This window comes from Triturus cristatus, chromosome 5_2 (assembly GCF_964204655.1).
Source record: "Triturus cristatus chromosome 5_2, aTriCri1.1, whole genome shotgun sequence".
NCBI lineage: Eukaryota > Metazoa > Chordata > Amphibia > Caudata > Salamandridae > Triturus > Triturus cristatus.
In genome coordinates this window covers 393,832,290-393,844,526 of record NC_140588.1, presented here as the reverse complement: position 1 = coordinate 393,844,526, position 12,237 = coordinate 393,832,290, and the positions used below count along the sequence as shown (strand labels likewise).

The window sequence follows — 12,237 nt, the reverse complement described above, 5'->3', positions numbered from 1 at the left end:
CTATATTATGTGAATAAAAGAGGAGTAGTAAGGTTTTTCATTGTCATTTTTTACTCAGTCACAATATACAAATATATTGAAAAGAGAGTAAAGACTTTATGATAAAGGGTAAAATAAAGGGTATCATTAGAGAACAACCATTTTTTTTCCAAATGCTTTCTAGTCAAGGTATCTCATTTAATAACAAATAATGTCTCATTACTAGGCTTTCATTCCATGCATTTCCTTTTAAACCCTTATAATACCCACTCCCACTCTCCCCTTCCCTCTGACTGCGTCCTTATTCCATTAGTTCAACACATACTAAGGCAAGAGTTTCCATTAGTCACATAGACAAAAAGCAAACAACTACTTTTAATACAAACATCAGTGAGTGATTCTAAAATTGAAATAAAGGAAATAGTATAATGTCCTGATTCATAAATAACATTAGCCACACTACTGACAAAGGCAGCTGAATTCAAAAGAATGACAGACGTCTGCTACATTTCCTTCGAATGAATATAATTTAATGTTGGTTAGAATATTAGGGGTGGGCGGCACTAGATATTGAGCAAGATGAACCGGACTAAACCGCAAGGGAAGAGTATCTCTGGATGCAGTTGTTTTTCTGTGTTGGATTGCCTAAATGAAATGAAATTTAATTCTAATTTGTTTTAGACGTTATTGTACCTTTACCCTAGCTAGAATGCTAATCCTCCAACTAACACTAAGCATTGTTTATTTTTTCATTGTGTAAAACACACTACATTTAATCATATTATGTTAATGTAAATCACTTCATTCTGATAAATTGATTTTCAAAAATATGGAATCCTTACCATAACAATAATACTATCCCAAACCCATGCCCAGACTCTAACCCTAATCACAACAATGTTACATTTTCTTTTTTGATTTATTTCTAATTAATTTATTGTATGCAATTTTTTTCAATTATGATCTCTTTTTATTATATATGAAAGAATTTATTTTGATGTGTTTGACGTAATGGCCTAAAGGTAACGGCAAGAAGAGTGCCAGGTGTTGGAGATGTAATGATCAGGAAAGGTAAAGGTGTTGTGATGAAAATGGTGTAGAGGTTATAGTAAGAAGAGGTAATGTTGGAGAGACAATGGTGTGTCCCCCTCGCATTACTTATCCCACAGGTTCCTTGACAAAACGGGCTTCATCTCTTGTGCTGCTACTGCAGGTCTGGCTTAATTGCCATCTCCCACAGGACCTGAGGTGCCTGGCATGCAGACAGTTGGTCCATAGTTTGGCGAAGCAAGTCTTCCAAGCTGTACCAAGTACAATTTATTTCAGAACATCTCCATATTTAATGGGAAATGCACATGTTTCTTATTATCATACAGTAGATGAATTTAAGCCTTTGGGAATTTGAGCAGCGGCGGCTGGCACGGATCGGAGGTAGGGGCGCAGGGGTGTGAGAGGAGCAGACAGAACTCGGGAGGTGGGGGGACAAGGGAGGGGGGAGGATGCAGGGAAAGCGGTCATAAAAAAGAAATCTGACCTTCCCTGTCCTACTTCTTTATCGGCCACCGGGGTTAAGGTCCAGTTTTACCCACTCACTCCAGACTCTTTTAGAATCCTACTTAGAATCTCCTACCTTTACAATTCTGGGTGATTTCAATTTCCAGCTGGAATCGAATAACAACGCAGATACGGCCATGTTGCTGGACAATCTTGCAGGATACGGTCTGACCCAAATTATCTCTGAACCCACCCATAAGGCTGGCCATATGTTGGATGGCATTTTTATCAATAATCCTAATATTACGTTGGAATTACGTTGGACAACATCCTACCCCTGCCATGGACAGATCATAAAGCAATTTATTTTAAGGTACTTAACCCAGAAAGAAACAGGCCCCACTTGAATAGACCATCTCTTCTTAAAACTTGTCCCTGGCACAGAATACAAAAAAAAGAGTTAGAAGAAGTCCTTGATAGGAACCCCCTATAGATGTCTCTGGCATCAATTTGGCAGCTAACAAATTTGATGACTGGATCAGGTCATCAGTAGACCAGATGGCCCCAGAAAAAACTAAGAAGTTGTAAAGAAGCCAGGCGTCTGCACCTTGGTATAACTCAGATCTCAAACATATTAAGTCCAAATGTAGACGACTCAAACAATCATGGAGGGTCGAATAAAGTAAGGAACATAATACGGCCTATAATCTAGTCCTTGAAGAATACAAGGAAGCAATCAAAAAGCCAAAATTGATTATTTTACAACAAGAATGGATGCGGCCAAAAACTCCGCTAAGGAGCTTTTTAAAACGGTTACTGTCCTATCTAAACGGCAGCAGGATAACCAGTTCTTTTTTTTAAATTGTTTTATTAGGCTTGCATCGCTTAAGAAAATGTGTGCGCAAATGAGTAAAGAATTCGTAGTAGAACTGGGTTGTAAACTTTAGTGCTTAATTCTTGGCCATAATAGACTCTAGCTCTGTCAGAGCATTATCTATTTCCTTAGTGATGTTAGCTATCGATTCGGGATTATCTACAATTCCTGTCCATTTTAGGCGTCTCGTGTCATTGCTGGGGACTACATCCCAAGGGTGCAGGTCACACCCTGTCTGTGAGGGTGCCTGCTGTCGCCACCGACCAAGGGTTGCACATAAGGGGTTGTGATCGCTCTCCAACCTGTCCTTGACTACCATGACACCAAGGGTATGCCATAATTTCAGACAAATTAGTATATGGTCTATGCGACTAGCCGTGGATCCGTTGCTAAAGGTATTTGCCCCTAGTCTATCTAGTGGGGTCCTGCCATTCGCCGATTGAAAGCCCTTTCCCAAACAGATAGAATTAATCTGTATGGCCACGTCAGTCCATTTTTTTTATAGGTGCAAGCTCCAGCTTCGGGATGCCCCACTGCACATCTTCTTCCTCTAGGAGATTACTTTCCTCATTATCAAGGGGCTCAAAAGTGGTATTAAAATCACCCACAATGATAACATTGGTATCTGCTGAGTGGTTATCGAGGAGGTCGTCGAGAGTTGCTATAACTTTTGACTTCCTCCCTCTAGTTCCTCTTGCATATACGTTATAGATATCTACATTCTCCAGTGGGTCAAGTTTCAGGCGTATGGCCTGGATGTCATTATTCTTGGTCAGAATCTCCTCTACAGTAATGCCTAGTTCTTGTCACACCCAGATTGTCAGTCCCCCTAGAGGGCGACCTTTTTCCCCTCTCACCGCTGGGATGTGATAGTTCAGGTATCCTACGCAAAATTGTGGAGCCACAAGTCATGTTTCTTGAAATAAGCAAATATCATACCCTTCAATAAAGGCATGCCAACCCTGTTATGTTCAAAGATAAAAGTGTACCCCACTTGTGATTATTACGAGATGACATTGGCAATGGGCCCGCTATGTTCGCGGGATATGTACAGCTAGTATCCCCACAACTCTCCATAGGAAATGGAGATGTGTGACTCCTTCCTGGGAGCCCTGGGGACCTATCATCGTCATTTCCAGCGAGGTGGGTGGTGGGCGTTTATGTTTGATATATCTCCCATTTCATCTACACCTGTTATGAACGTGCCTCCTAGTCAATCAATGCTCTCCAATGTGGAACAACCCATCCGCATTGTGGGCGCATATCCAGTGGGGTGCTTAGGGTGACTAGTCAACGGAGCCTGTCTAAACTGGATGGTTGATGTTTTGGGGGAACAGGTGCGAAACTCAAGGGCAAAGAGGTTATCAACTAGTTCCTTCCTATTAAGGGTCAGTTCAATGCAGTCTAACTGTTGGGTGGAAGAAGAAAGTCTACACGTCCTGATAATATCCTCCCTGATCACAGAGCAGCAACCCCTAACATGCCTAATCCAGTGGATGGCTTAATTTGTTAGTGAATCAGCGTGTTCTATACCTTTTCTTGTATCCAGCTTGGGGACATTTACCATGTAGATTCTGTGCGTGTTGTGTGCTTTGTCTACATTCTGTTCCCCCCAGCCCGTGTCAGTACTACTCTGCAGGTTTTGAGACTGACGGGATAGGTCCCTCTACCACCCAGGAAGTGGTTCTTTAGATTTTCTGTGGTATTCAAATTTACAGCATGTTAGACAGTGGCATTTGTAGTAGTGCTCTGAATCCGCTTAGGGGTTGGAAGTAAAGGTTCCGACTTTTTGGACTTCGCCACCTCAGAAAACAGCGGGCTACCTATGTGTTTGCCACCATTTTGGGGGATAGCATGTGCTCTCTCTGTGTCAGATGTTTGGCTAGGTGGTAATAGAACAGTAGATCAGGTGAAAGTGCAATCTGGGCAGGAAGAATTATTTTTTGATAAAAGTTTAACCATTGTAAATAGATCCTCGATCAGCATTTTCATGGCTCCTATTTCAGCCCTTAACGTTTGCACCAGCTCAGTGAACTCCTGGGAGTCTGTAGTGTGGGTCACTACCGTCCCTATGGTACTTGCTAGGGATGCCTCAGATACCTGAGGCGTCCCTTCCTCTGTGACATTAGATAATACCATATACCTGTTTGTGCATATGAATGATGGATCAATATGTTGAAGATTGTTGTCTTCTACTGTAATAGAAGGACTAGGGGGAGAGTTGCAGGGAGAAGGGTCGCCCGTCTTCCCTTGGTTCAGCTTTGACTCACCACTTTTTAGAACGGGCCCTTTTTAATTTGTTTTGAGGAACATGCCCGGGATATCAACATGTCGATTTGGGCTTCCACTATTGGTATGTGTAGATCTAGGTGGGGACTTCTTTATGGCTGGCCGCACGTTTGTCTCAACTGTTAATATGTCCTCACACTCCTCAATGATCGTGTCAATCCTATCCAGTAGGCAGTTACTACCTGCATGTTTGGTTACCTTTCTAACTTTTTTCCCCTTGTGGGCTCTACCGCTGTTGCCCTTTTCACCCCCGCCCCCACTGCTCTCCATAGACTTTCTCTTTCCCATGGGTCAAATCTATGGAAGAACAAGTACTAGAACTAAAACAAGACTGTATTGCAGGCTAAGCGGTACAAAAGGGGGTGGTGATGAACGGAGCATCAGAACCAATCAAACACTCACACCCAGTCAACAGATCTGGGTTTGATCCATCACCGTTCTTTAGCCCACTCTGCCACCCCAGTTCAGACATGGCCATATTCAAATCAGTCTGACCCTGGGCCTCATGGGAACAGTCCAGCCCTGAACTGCTAAGCCATGCCTTCCCTGGACCGGAAACAAGCTTCCTAGGACCGGTTTCTGGCATTTCAGCCGTCTTCAGCCAGGCTTGCTTGAATCCAGTGGCAAAGTGAGCAAGGGACTCATGTCTGAGCATACCCTGCCAATTTATGGCGAACAAAGCGGTACAAAAGGGGGTGGTGATGGACGGAGCATCAGAACCAATCAAACACTCACACCCAGTCAACAGATCTGGGTTTGATCCATCATCGTTCTTTAGCCCACTCTGCCACCCCAGTTCAGACATGGCCATATGCAAATCAGTCTGACCCTGTGCCTCATGGGAACAGTCCAGCGCGAACTGCTAAGCCATGGCTTCCCTGGACCGGAAACAAGCTTCCTAGGACCGGTTTCTGGCATTTCAGCCGTCTTCAGCCAGGCTTGCTTGAATCCAGCGGCAAAGTGAGCAAGGAACTCACGTCTGAGCATACCCTGCCAACTTATGGCGAACAAAGCGGTACAAAAGGGGGTGGTGATGGACGGAGCATAAGAACCAATCAAACACTCACACCCAGTCAACAGATCTAGGTTTGATCCATCACGGTTCTTTGGCCCACTCTGCCACCCCAGTTCAGACATGGCCATATGCAAATCAGTCTGACCCTGTGCCTCATGGGAACAGTCCAGCCCGAACTGCTAAGCCATGCCTTCCCTGGACCGGAAACAAGCTTCCTAGGACCGGTTTCTAGCATTTCAGCCGTCTTCCGCCAGGCTTGCTTGAATCCAGTGGCAAAGTGAGCAAGGGACCCACGTCTGAGCATACCCTGCCAACTTATGGCGAACAAAGCGGTACAAAAGGTGGTGATGATGGACGGAGCATCAGAACCAATCAAACACTCACACCCAGTCAACAGATCTGGGTTTGATCCATCACCGTTCTTTAGCCCACTCTGCCACCCCAGTTCAGACATGAACCCCGAAACAGGTCCTAGGATGCTTGTTTCCAGTCCAGGGAGGACCTGGTTTTGCAGTTCGGGCTGGACTGTACCCATGAGGCACAGGGTCAAGACTGATTTGCATATGGCTGGGTTCAAACTGGAATGGCATGGTGAGCAAAAAAACGATAGATTTAGGCCCCTCAGATCTCTGTACTGGGGTGAATGTATGACATTGTTCTGCATTCTGTCCATCAATTGTTGTTTTTGCATTTGTCACCCCGAGTGGGACGGGTATGCTCAGACGTGAGTCCCGTGCTCTCCATGCCACTGGAATCAAGCTATCCTGGCTGAAGAGGGGTGAAACCCCGAAACCGGTCCTAGGATGCTTGTTTCCAGTCCAGGGAGGACCTGGCTTTGCAGTTCTGGCTGGACTGTACCCATGAGGCACAGAGTCAAGACTGATTTGCATATGGCTGGGTTCAAACTGGAATGGCATGGTGAGCAAAAAAACTATGGATTTAAGCCCAGATCTCTGTACTGGGGTGAATGTATGACACTGCTCTGCATTCTGTCCATCAATTTTTTTTTTGCATTTGTCACCCCGAGTGGGACGGGTATGCTCAGACGTGAGTCCCGTGCTCTCCATGCCACTGGAATCAAGCTATCCTGGATGAAGAGGGGTGAAACCCCGAAACCGGTCCTAGGATGCTTGTTTCCAATCCAGGGAGGACCTGGCTTTGCAGTTCGGGCGGGACTGTACCCATGAGGCACAGGGTCAAGACTGATTTGCATATGGCTGGGTTCAAACTGGAACGGCATGGTGAGCAAAAAAACGATGGATTTAGGCCCAGATCTCTGTACTGGGGTTAATGTATGACATTGTTCTGCATTCTGTCCATCAATTGTTGTTTTTGCATTTGTAACCCCGAGTGGGAAGGGTATGCTCAGACGTGAGTCCCGTGCTCTCCATGCCACTGGAATCAAGCTATCCTGGCTGAAGAGGGGTGAAACCTTGAAACTGGTCCTAGAATGCTTGTTTCCAGTCCAGGGAGGACCTGGCTTTGCAGTTTGGGCTGGACTGTACCCATGAGGCACAGGGTCAAGACTGATTTGCATATGGCTGGGTTCAAACTGGAATGGCGAGCAAAAAAACGATGGATTTAGTCCCAGATCTCTGTACTGGGGTGAATTTATGACATTGTTCTGCATTCTGTCCATCAATTGTTGTTTTTGCATTTGTCACCCCGAGTGGGACGGGTATACTCAGACGTGAGTCCCGTGCTCTCCATGCCACTGGAATCAAGCTATCCTGGCTGAAGAGGGGTGAAACCCAGAAACCGGTCCTAGGATGCTTGTTTCCAGTCGTCCAGGGAGGACCTGGCTTTGCAGTTCGGGCTGGACTGTACCCATGAGGCACAGGGTCAAGACTGATTTGCATATGGCTGGGTTCAAACTGGAATGGCGAGCAAAAAAACGATGGATTTAGGCCCAGATCTCTGTACTGGGGTTAATGTATGACATTGTTCTGCATTCTGTCCATCAATTGTTGTTTTTACATTTGTCACCCCGAGTGGGACGGGTATGCTCAGACGTGAGTCCCGTGCTCTCCATGCCACTGGAATCAAGCTATCCTGCCTGAAGAGGGGTGAAACCCCAAAACCGGTCCTAGGATGCTTGTTTTCAGTCCAGGGAGGACCATGCTTTGCAGTTCGGGCTGGACTGTACCCATGAGGCACAGGGTCAAGACTGATTTGCATATGGCTGGGTTCAAACTGGAATGGCATGGTGAGCAAAAAAACGATGGATTTAAGCCCACATCTCTGTACTGGGGTGAATGTATGACATTGTTCTGCATTCTGTCCATCAATTGTTGTTTTTGCATTTGTATTGCAGGCTAACCAGTGTTTGGTAAAACCAACCTTGTGCTCAATGTTCCATATGTTATTTGGCAGTCGGTGGGGGTAACAATAGTCTGTGGGAATCAAGATCCGGTTTAGTCCGGTTTAGTCATTCATACAGGGACCCAAGAAAGGAGAAAGTAGGATATGACACACAGTACCTCTACATCGAAAACGGATTTGCCACAGAAGTCAAGGTCGGAATCTGTGGGGCAGACGACAGAGGGGTGGCCCAGCCTGGCTTCTTCCGGTCACTGACGGCTAAGGACGGGCCCACCCTTGGCCCGGGCTTTGCCCGGGCGCCGCCCGTGCATGTCCCGCGCCGCGGGGGAGAGGCAGCGCTTTAGGGGCAGTCATGACTCAGTGCCTCCCCCTCGTTTAGCACACCTGGCTGGTAGAGCGTTGCACCCTGGGGCTTGTAGTTCCCAGGGTGTTGCAGGGCAGAAGTTGCGAAATGCAGGAGATGGAACAAGGCTGGCGAAGCTGGCCAAATTGATCCCTGGGACTACGATCCCACCGGTGTTTCACTGCGGCGATAGTTCCCGGTTAAGATGAACCCGCTGCAGAGCCCAGCACAGCAAGCGGCAAGAGCCAGACCAGACCAGACCAAAATTTCTGTAATAAGATTGCAACTTTTTTCAAACCAAAGTACAGTCAGTTTATAACGAACTCCTTAGAATAGCACCCAATGCGACCGGAAATAATGATAATACCACTGAGGAGAATCTAACCCTCAGTAGCTTGTCCACGAAAAAGGCATGCATTAAGCCTATTTTGAAGAAACCCTCCTTGGATCCCACTGAGGTGAAGCACTATCGTCCAAAATCCTGTCTACCAATACCGTCTAAAATCTTGGAAAAATCAATCAACATGGAACTAATCCACTACTTAGACTGCAATAACCTTATAGATTCCACCCAACATGGTTTCCGACCTTGCCACTCCACAGAGTCTGTCCTGATCATGGCCACTGAGGAGATTCGCAAACAGTTGGATGGGGGAAGAGCCGTCCTTGTCAGCAGCATTCAACACCGTCAACCATTCAGTGCTAATGAGCCAGCTGAAGGCAATAGGTATCAAAGAGACAGCTCTAACCCTACTCTCCTCCTTCATGGCATCCAGAGAGCAGAGGTTCTGTTGGGACAATCTTAAATCAGAAAACTTCTGCCTCCCTTGTGGAGTTCCACGAGGCTCAGCTCTATCACCAACCTTATTCAACATCTATGTTATCCCTCTGGCCAAACTAATCAGAGAACACGGTTTCACTTTGATCTCATACGCGGATGACACCCAGATAGTTATATCTATCTTGCGGAGGGTCGAAGTTACAGCTGTTAGCTTCCACAATTGTCTGAAGTGCATCATGGGCTGGAAGAATTTAAATTTCCTCAAGCTTAACACAGATAAAACAGAGGTCATGGAGTTTGGGCAGGGTCTATCGATATGAAATCAAACTTGGTGGCCAACTGAGGCAGGTAACTGACCCCTTCCATCTGCTAAGGGAAGAAACCTGGGAGTAATGTTTGACAGCCAGTTAAACTTTGCAGGATAAATCAATCACCTGACTTCCTCGTGCTTCTTTTTATTGAAGATTCTGTGCAAGATCTTGCCTTTCATTCCTCAGGACCTCAGAAAAACAGTATTAGGAGCTTTAATCCTCTCAAAAATGGACTACAGCAACGCATTATTTTTGGGAATCGACAAGTATCAGATGGGCAAACTGCAGTCACTGCAGAACGCCGCAGTACGAGTACTACTCAATATCCCTAAATATCACTCCATTTCCGCTAACATTAGGCAGCTCCATTGGCTCCTGATCCAACAATGTGTGGAATTTAAAGCTCTTTGTCTGGCACATAAGACGTTGTATGATGGGGAAGCCATGGACATGCAGAAAATATTTCTCTGGTATTCCCCATGATGGAATCTTAGATCAGCCAATACAGGGTTAGTTCAGGTTCCCAAAATTCAAAAAGTCAGATGGGGAGGGAAAAACCCATCCCACTGGGCAGCCAAACTATGGAACAAGCTGCGATTACTATTAGGCTAAAGCCTAACAGGCTTCACTTTAGGAAAATGGTCAAGACCTGGCTATTCCCCCATAAATAAACTCCGCTACTGAGCCTAGTTAATTACAACACCTCGCCCCTAGCGCCAAGACACCTTAGCATTCGTGCGCTTTATAAATATGATACTTACTTACTTACTTACATTTTCGCTGCTTCCTCGCCACATCTCTCCTCCATAGTCCTCCCTCGCTCGGCCACAGGAAGCACACCCAGGCTCCCAGTCAGCCAATCACAACGCTGCCTTAGCAGGGTTGTCATTGGCCCGAGCACCGTGTTTCGGTGCTCGGACGCTAACTGGAAGCCTGGGCATGTTATACACGTAGGCGGCGATGCCGCCTGCATGGAGAACATGCGAAGTGCGTAAGACTGTTTTGGGCGGCCTGAGAGGGCCATCCAAGCAGTCACTGCGCACTTTAGGAGGGTGCTACCACTCCTCCCCTGCCCCCGCCCCCTCACACAAAGCTGTGGGTGGAAGTACGAGAAAATAAACCGCTTGTTATTATCATTTTATTTCTCTGTAATTCACTGCAAAAAACAGTGAGGCAACACTCCTCCTCCTTAGCGGAGGAGCCACCACTGAATTTGAGAACAGTTTCTTTGTGAAGTTTTGTGAAAAATTGCAATAGTTATACAAAATTTCACAGTATCTTGTGCTTTGAATGCAAGGGCATACCTGTTGTTCAGAATTCACTTGTAATACAAGAAAGGGGAATGTTTTAAGGAGAAAATGTCTTCCATAAGACATTGTCTCCTCAAATCAGTCTCTCACAGAATACAATATGTGAAATTGTTCAAAATTTGTAACTGCAACATTCACTGAATTGTGGAGGCATAGTACGAATTTTGCACACTCCTCATTAGTTCTCATTAAGAATGAGACAATGCACTTATACCCTATTTTCTTGCAGGTTTATTTCTGTACATGCGTTGCTAGGTAGAACTAGAAGGCCTTGGTACTTCTAGCTCGCCATTGTGTCCCCTATGTCCATGCTGCAAGGAGTTTGAGGGTTACATTAATTGACTTATCTGAAAAAATCTCTAATAAGTTGAAGCACGATAATCTGTCTGCTATGCATGGTACAACAGTGAAGTGAGGGTAATGTCCAGGCTACTTGCCCAGTGGTCTAAGCCAGTTGACAAGAAAACATCAAATGATGCCCAAGATATGGTCTTCTCCTAGGTAATAATCGACACATGTGGAGCAATGAGGGAGTACAGATTGAATAGATTGAAGAAGAAACCAGGAAAAGAGAGGAAATTCTGGGACCTGTCTTGTTCATTGGAGTTCCTCACTGTGCTTTTTTTATCCAGTGGGGCTTATTCATTGAAGGTCTCTCTAGCTAGTTGATAGCCACCCCATTCTGTAAACTAAAAGATCCATTTAAATTCCTTCATTACACTTGTCATTTGGCAATTACCTCCAGAAAATCTGTTGACCTGAAGCCCTGATAGTACCAACGTCACTTGTGATCCATCACAGAAATAAATCATTGTAACAACCATTTAGGACAATCACTGTCCATCTGTGAACCTTGAACTTTACAAACAAAGATCTTTGTTTTTGGACTCAAGGTTCATCATGACATCCTAAATAGGCTTTCAACAACATTTTTTCTTCTGAAAAACTATCTATTTGCCAGTTCAATTTCTCTTCAATTATTTATTCTATGTTACTTAGAGGTACATCACATTCTCAAGAAGACATTGAGAGTGGTTTTGGACCAAAATGTGTTCATTGTTGACACCACCCCTAGTCCCTTCATACCTTGAGAAATGTCTGTCATTTCGCATTTGTCTTATTCACTGCTCAAATGTAACTTTATTGCTCCAATTTTGAGCCCAGCTCCTTATCTCTACAAGTATACCTCTCTTTTACGATTGTAAGCTACTCAGACTGACTGTGTCACCTCATACACCAGACAATATAACCTTCTGAAGAAGTGAAAACAGGGTGCGACCTAGCTCTATATATTCAGTACGCTATGTTTCCAGTTCTGAGAATTTTTTCTTTATATCATTATCATCTGGTGTGCCAGAACAATTGGTTCAGTGGCAGCATCCCATGGCTACAATTCGCATAAAGCGTACGTTTATCATTCTTCCATTGCACTTATATGTATCCAGAATGTACAACTGTTTGTAAATGTCCATTTGTATTGTATAATGAATGGCTTCCATTGACAGTAATATGTACTAAT

The 12,237-nt window shown here is 45.0% G+C and overlaps 1 protein-coding gene across 1 annotated transcript in view; it reads right to left on the bottom strand.

The window, feature by feature from the left end:
* Positions 1-12,237, bottom strand: part of ABCA13 (ATP binding cassette subfamily A member 13) — a 2,655,493-nt gene that overhangs the window by 2,491,102 nt on the left and 152,154 nt on the right. The gene's annotated exons all lie outside the window — the stretch shown is intronic.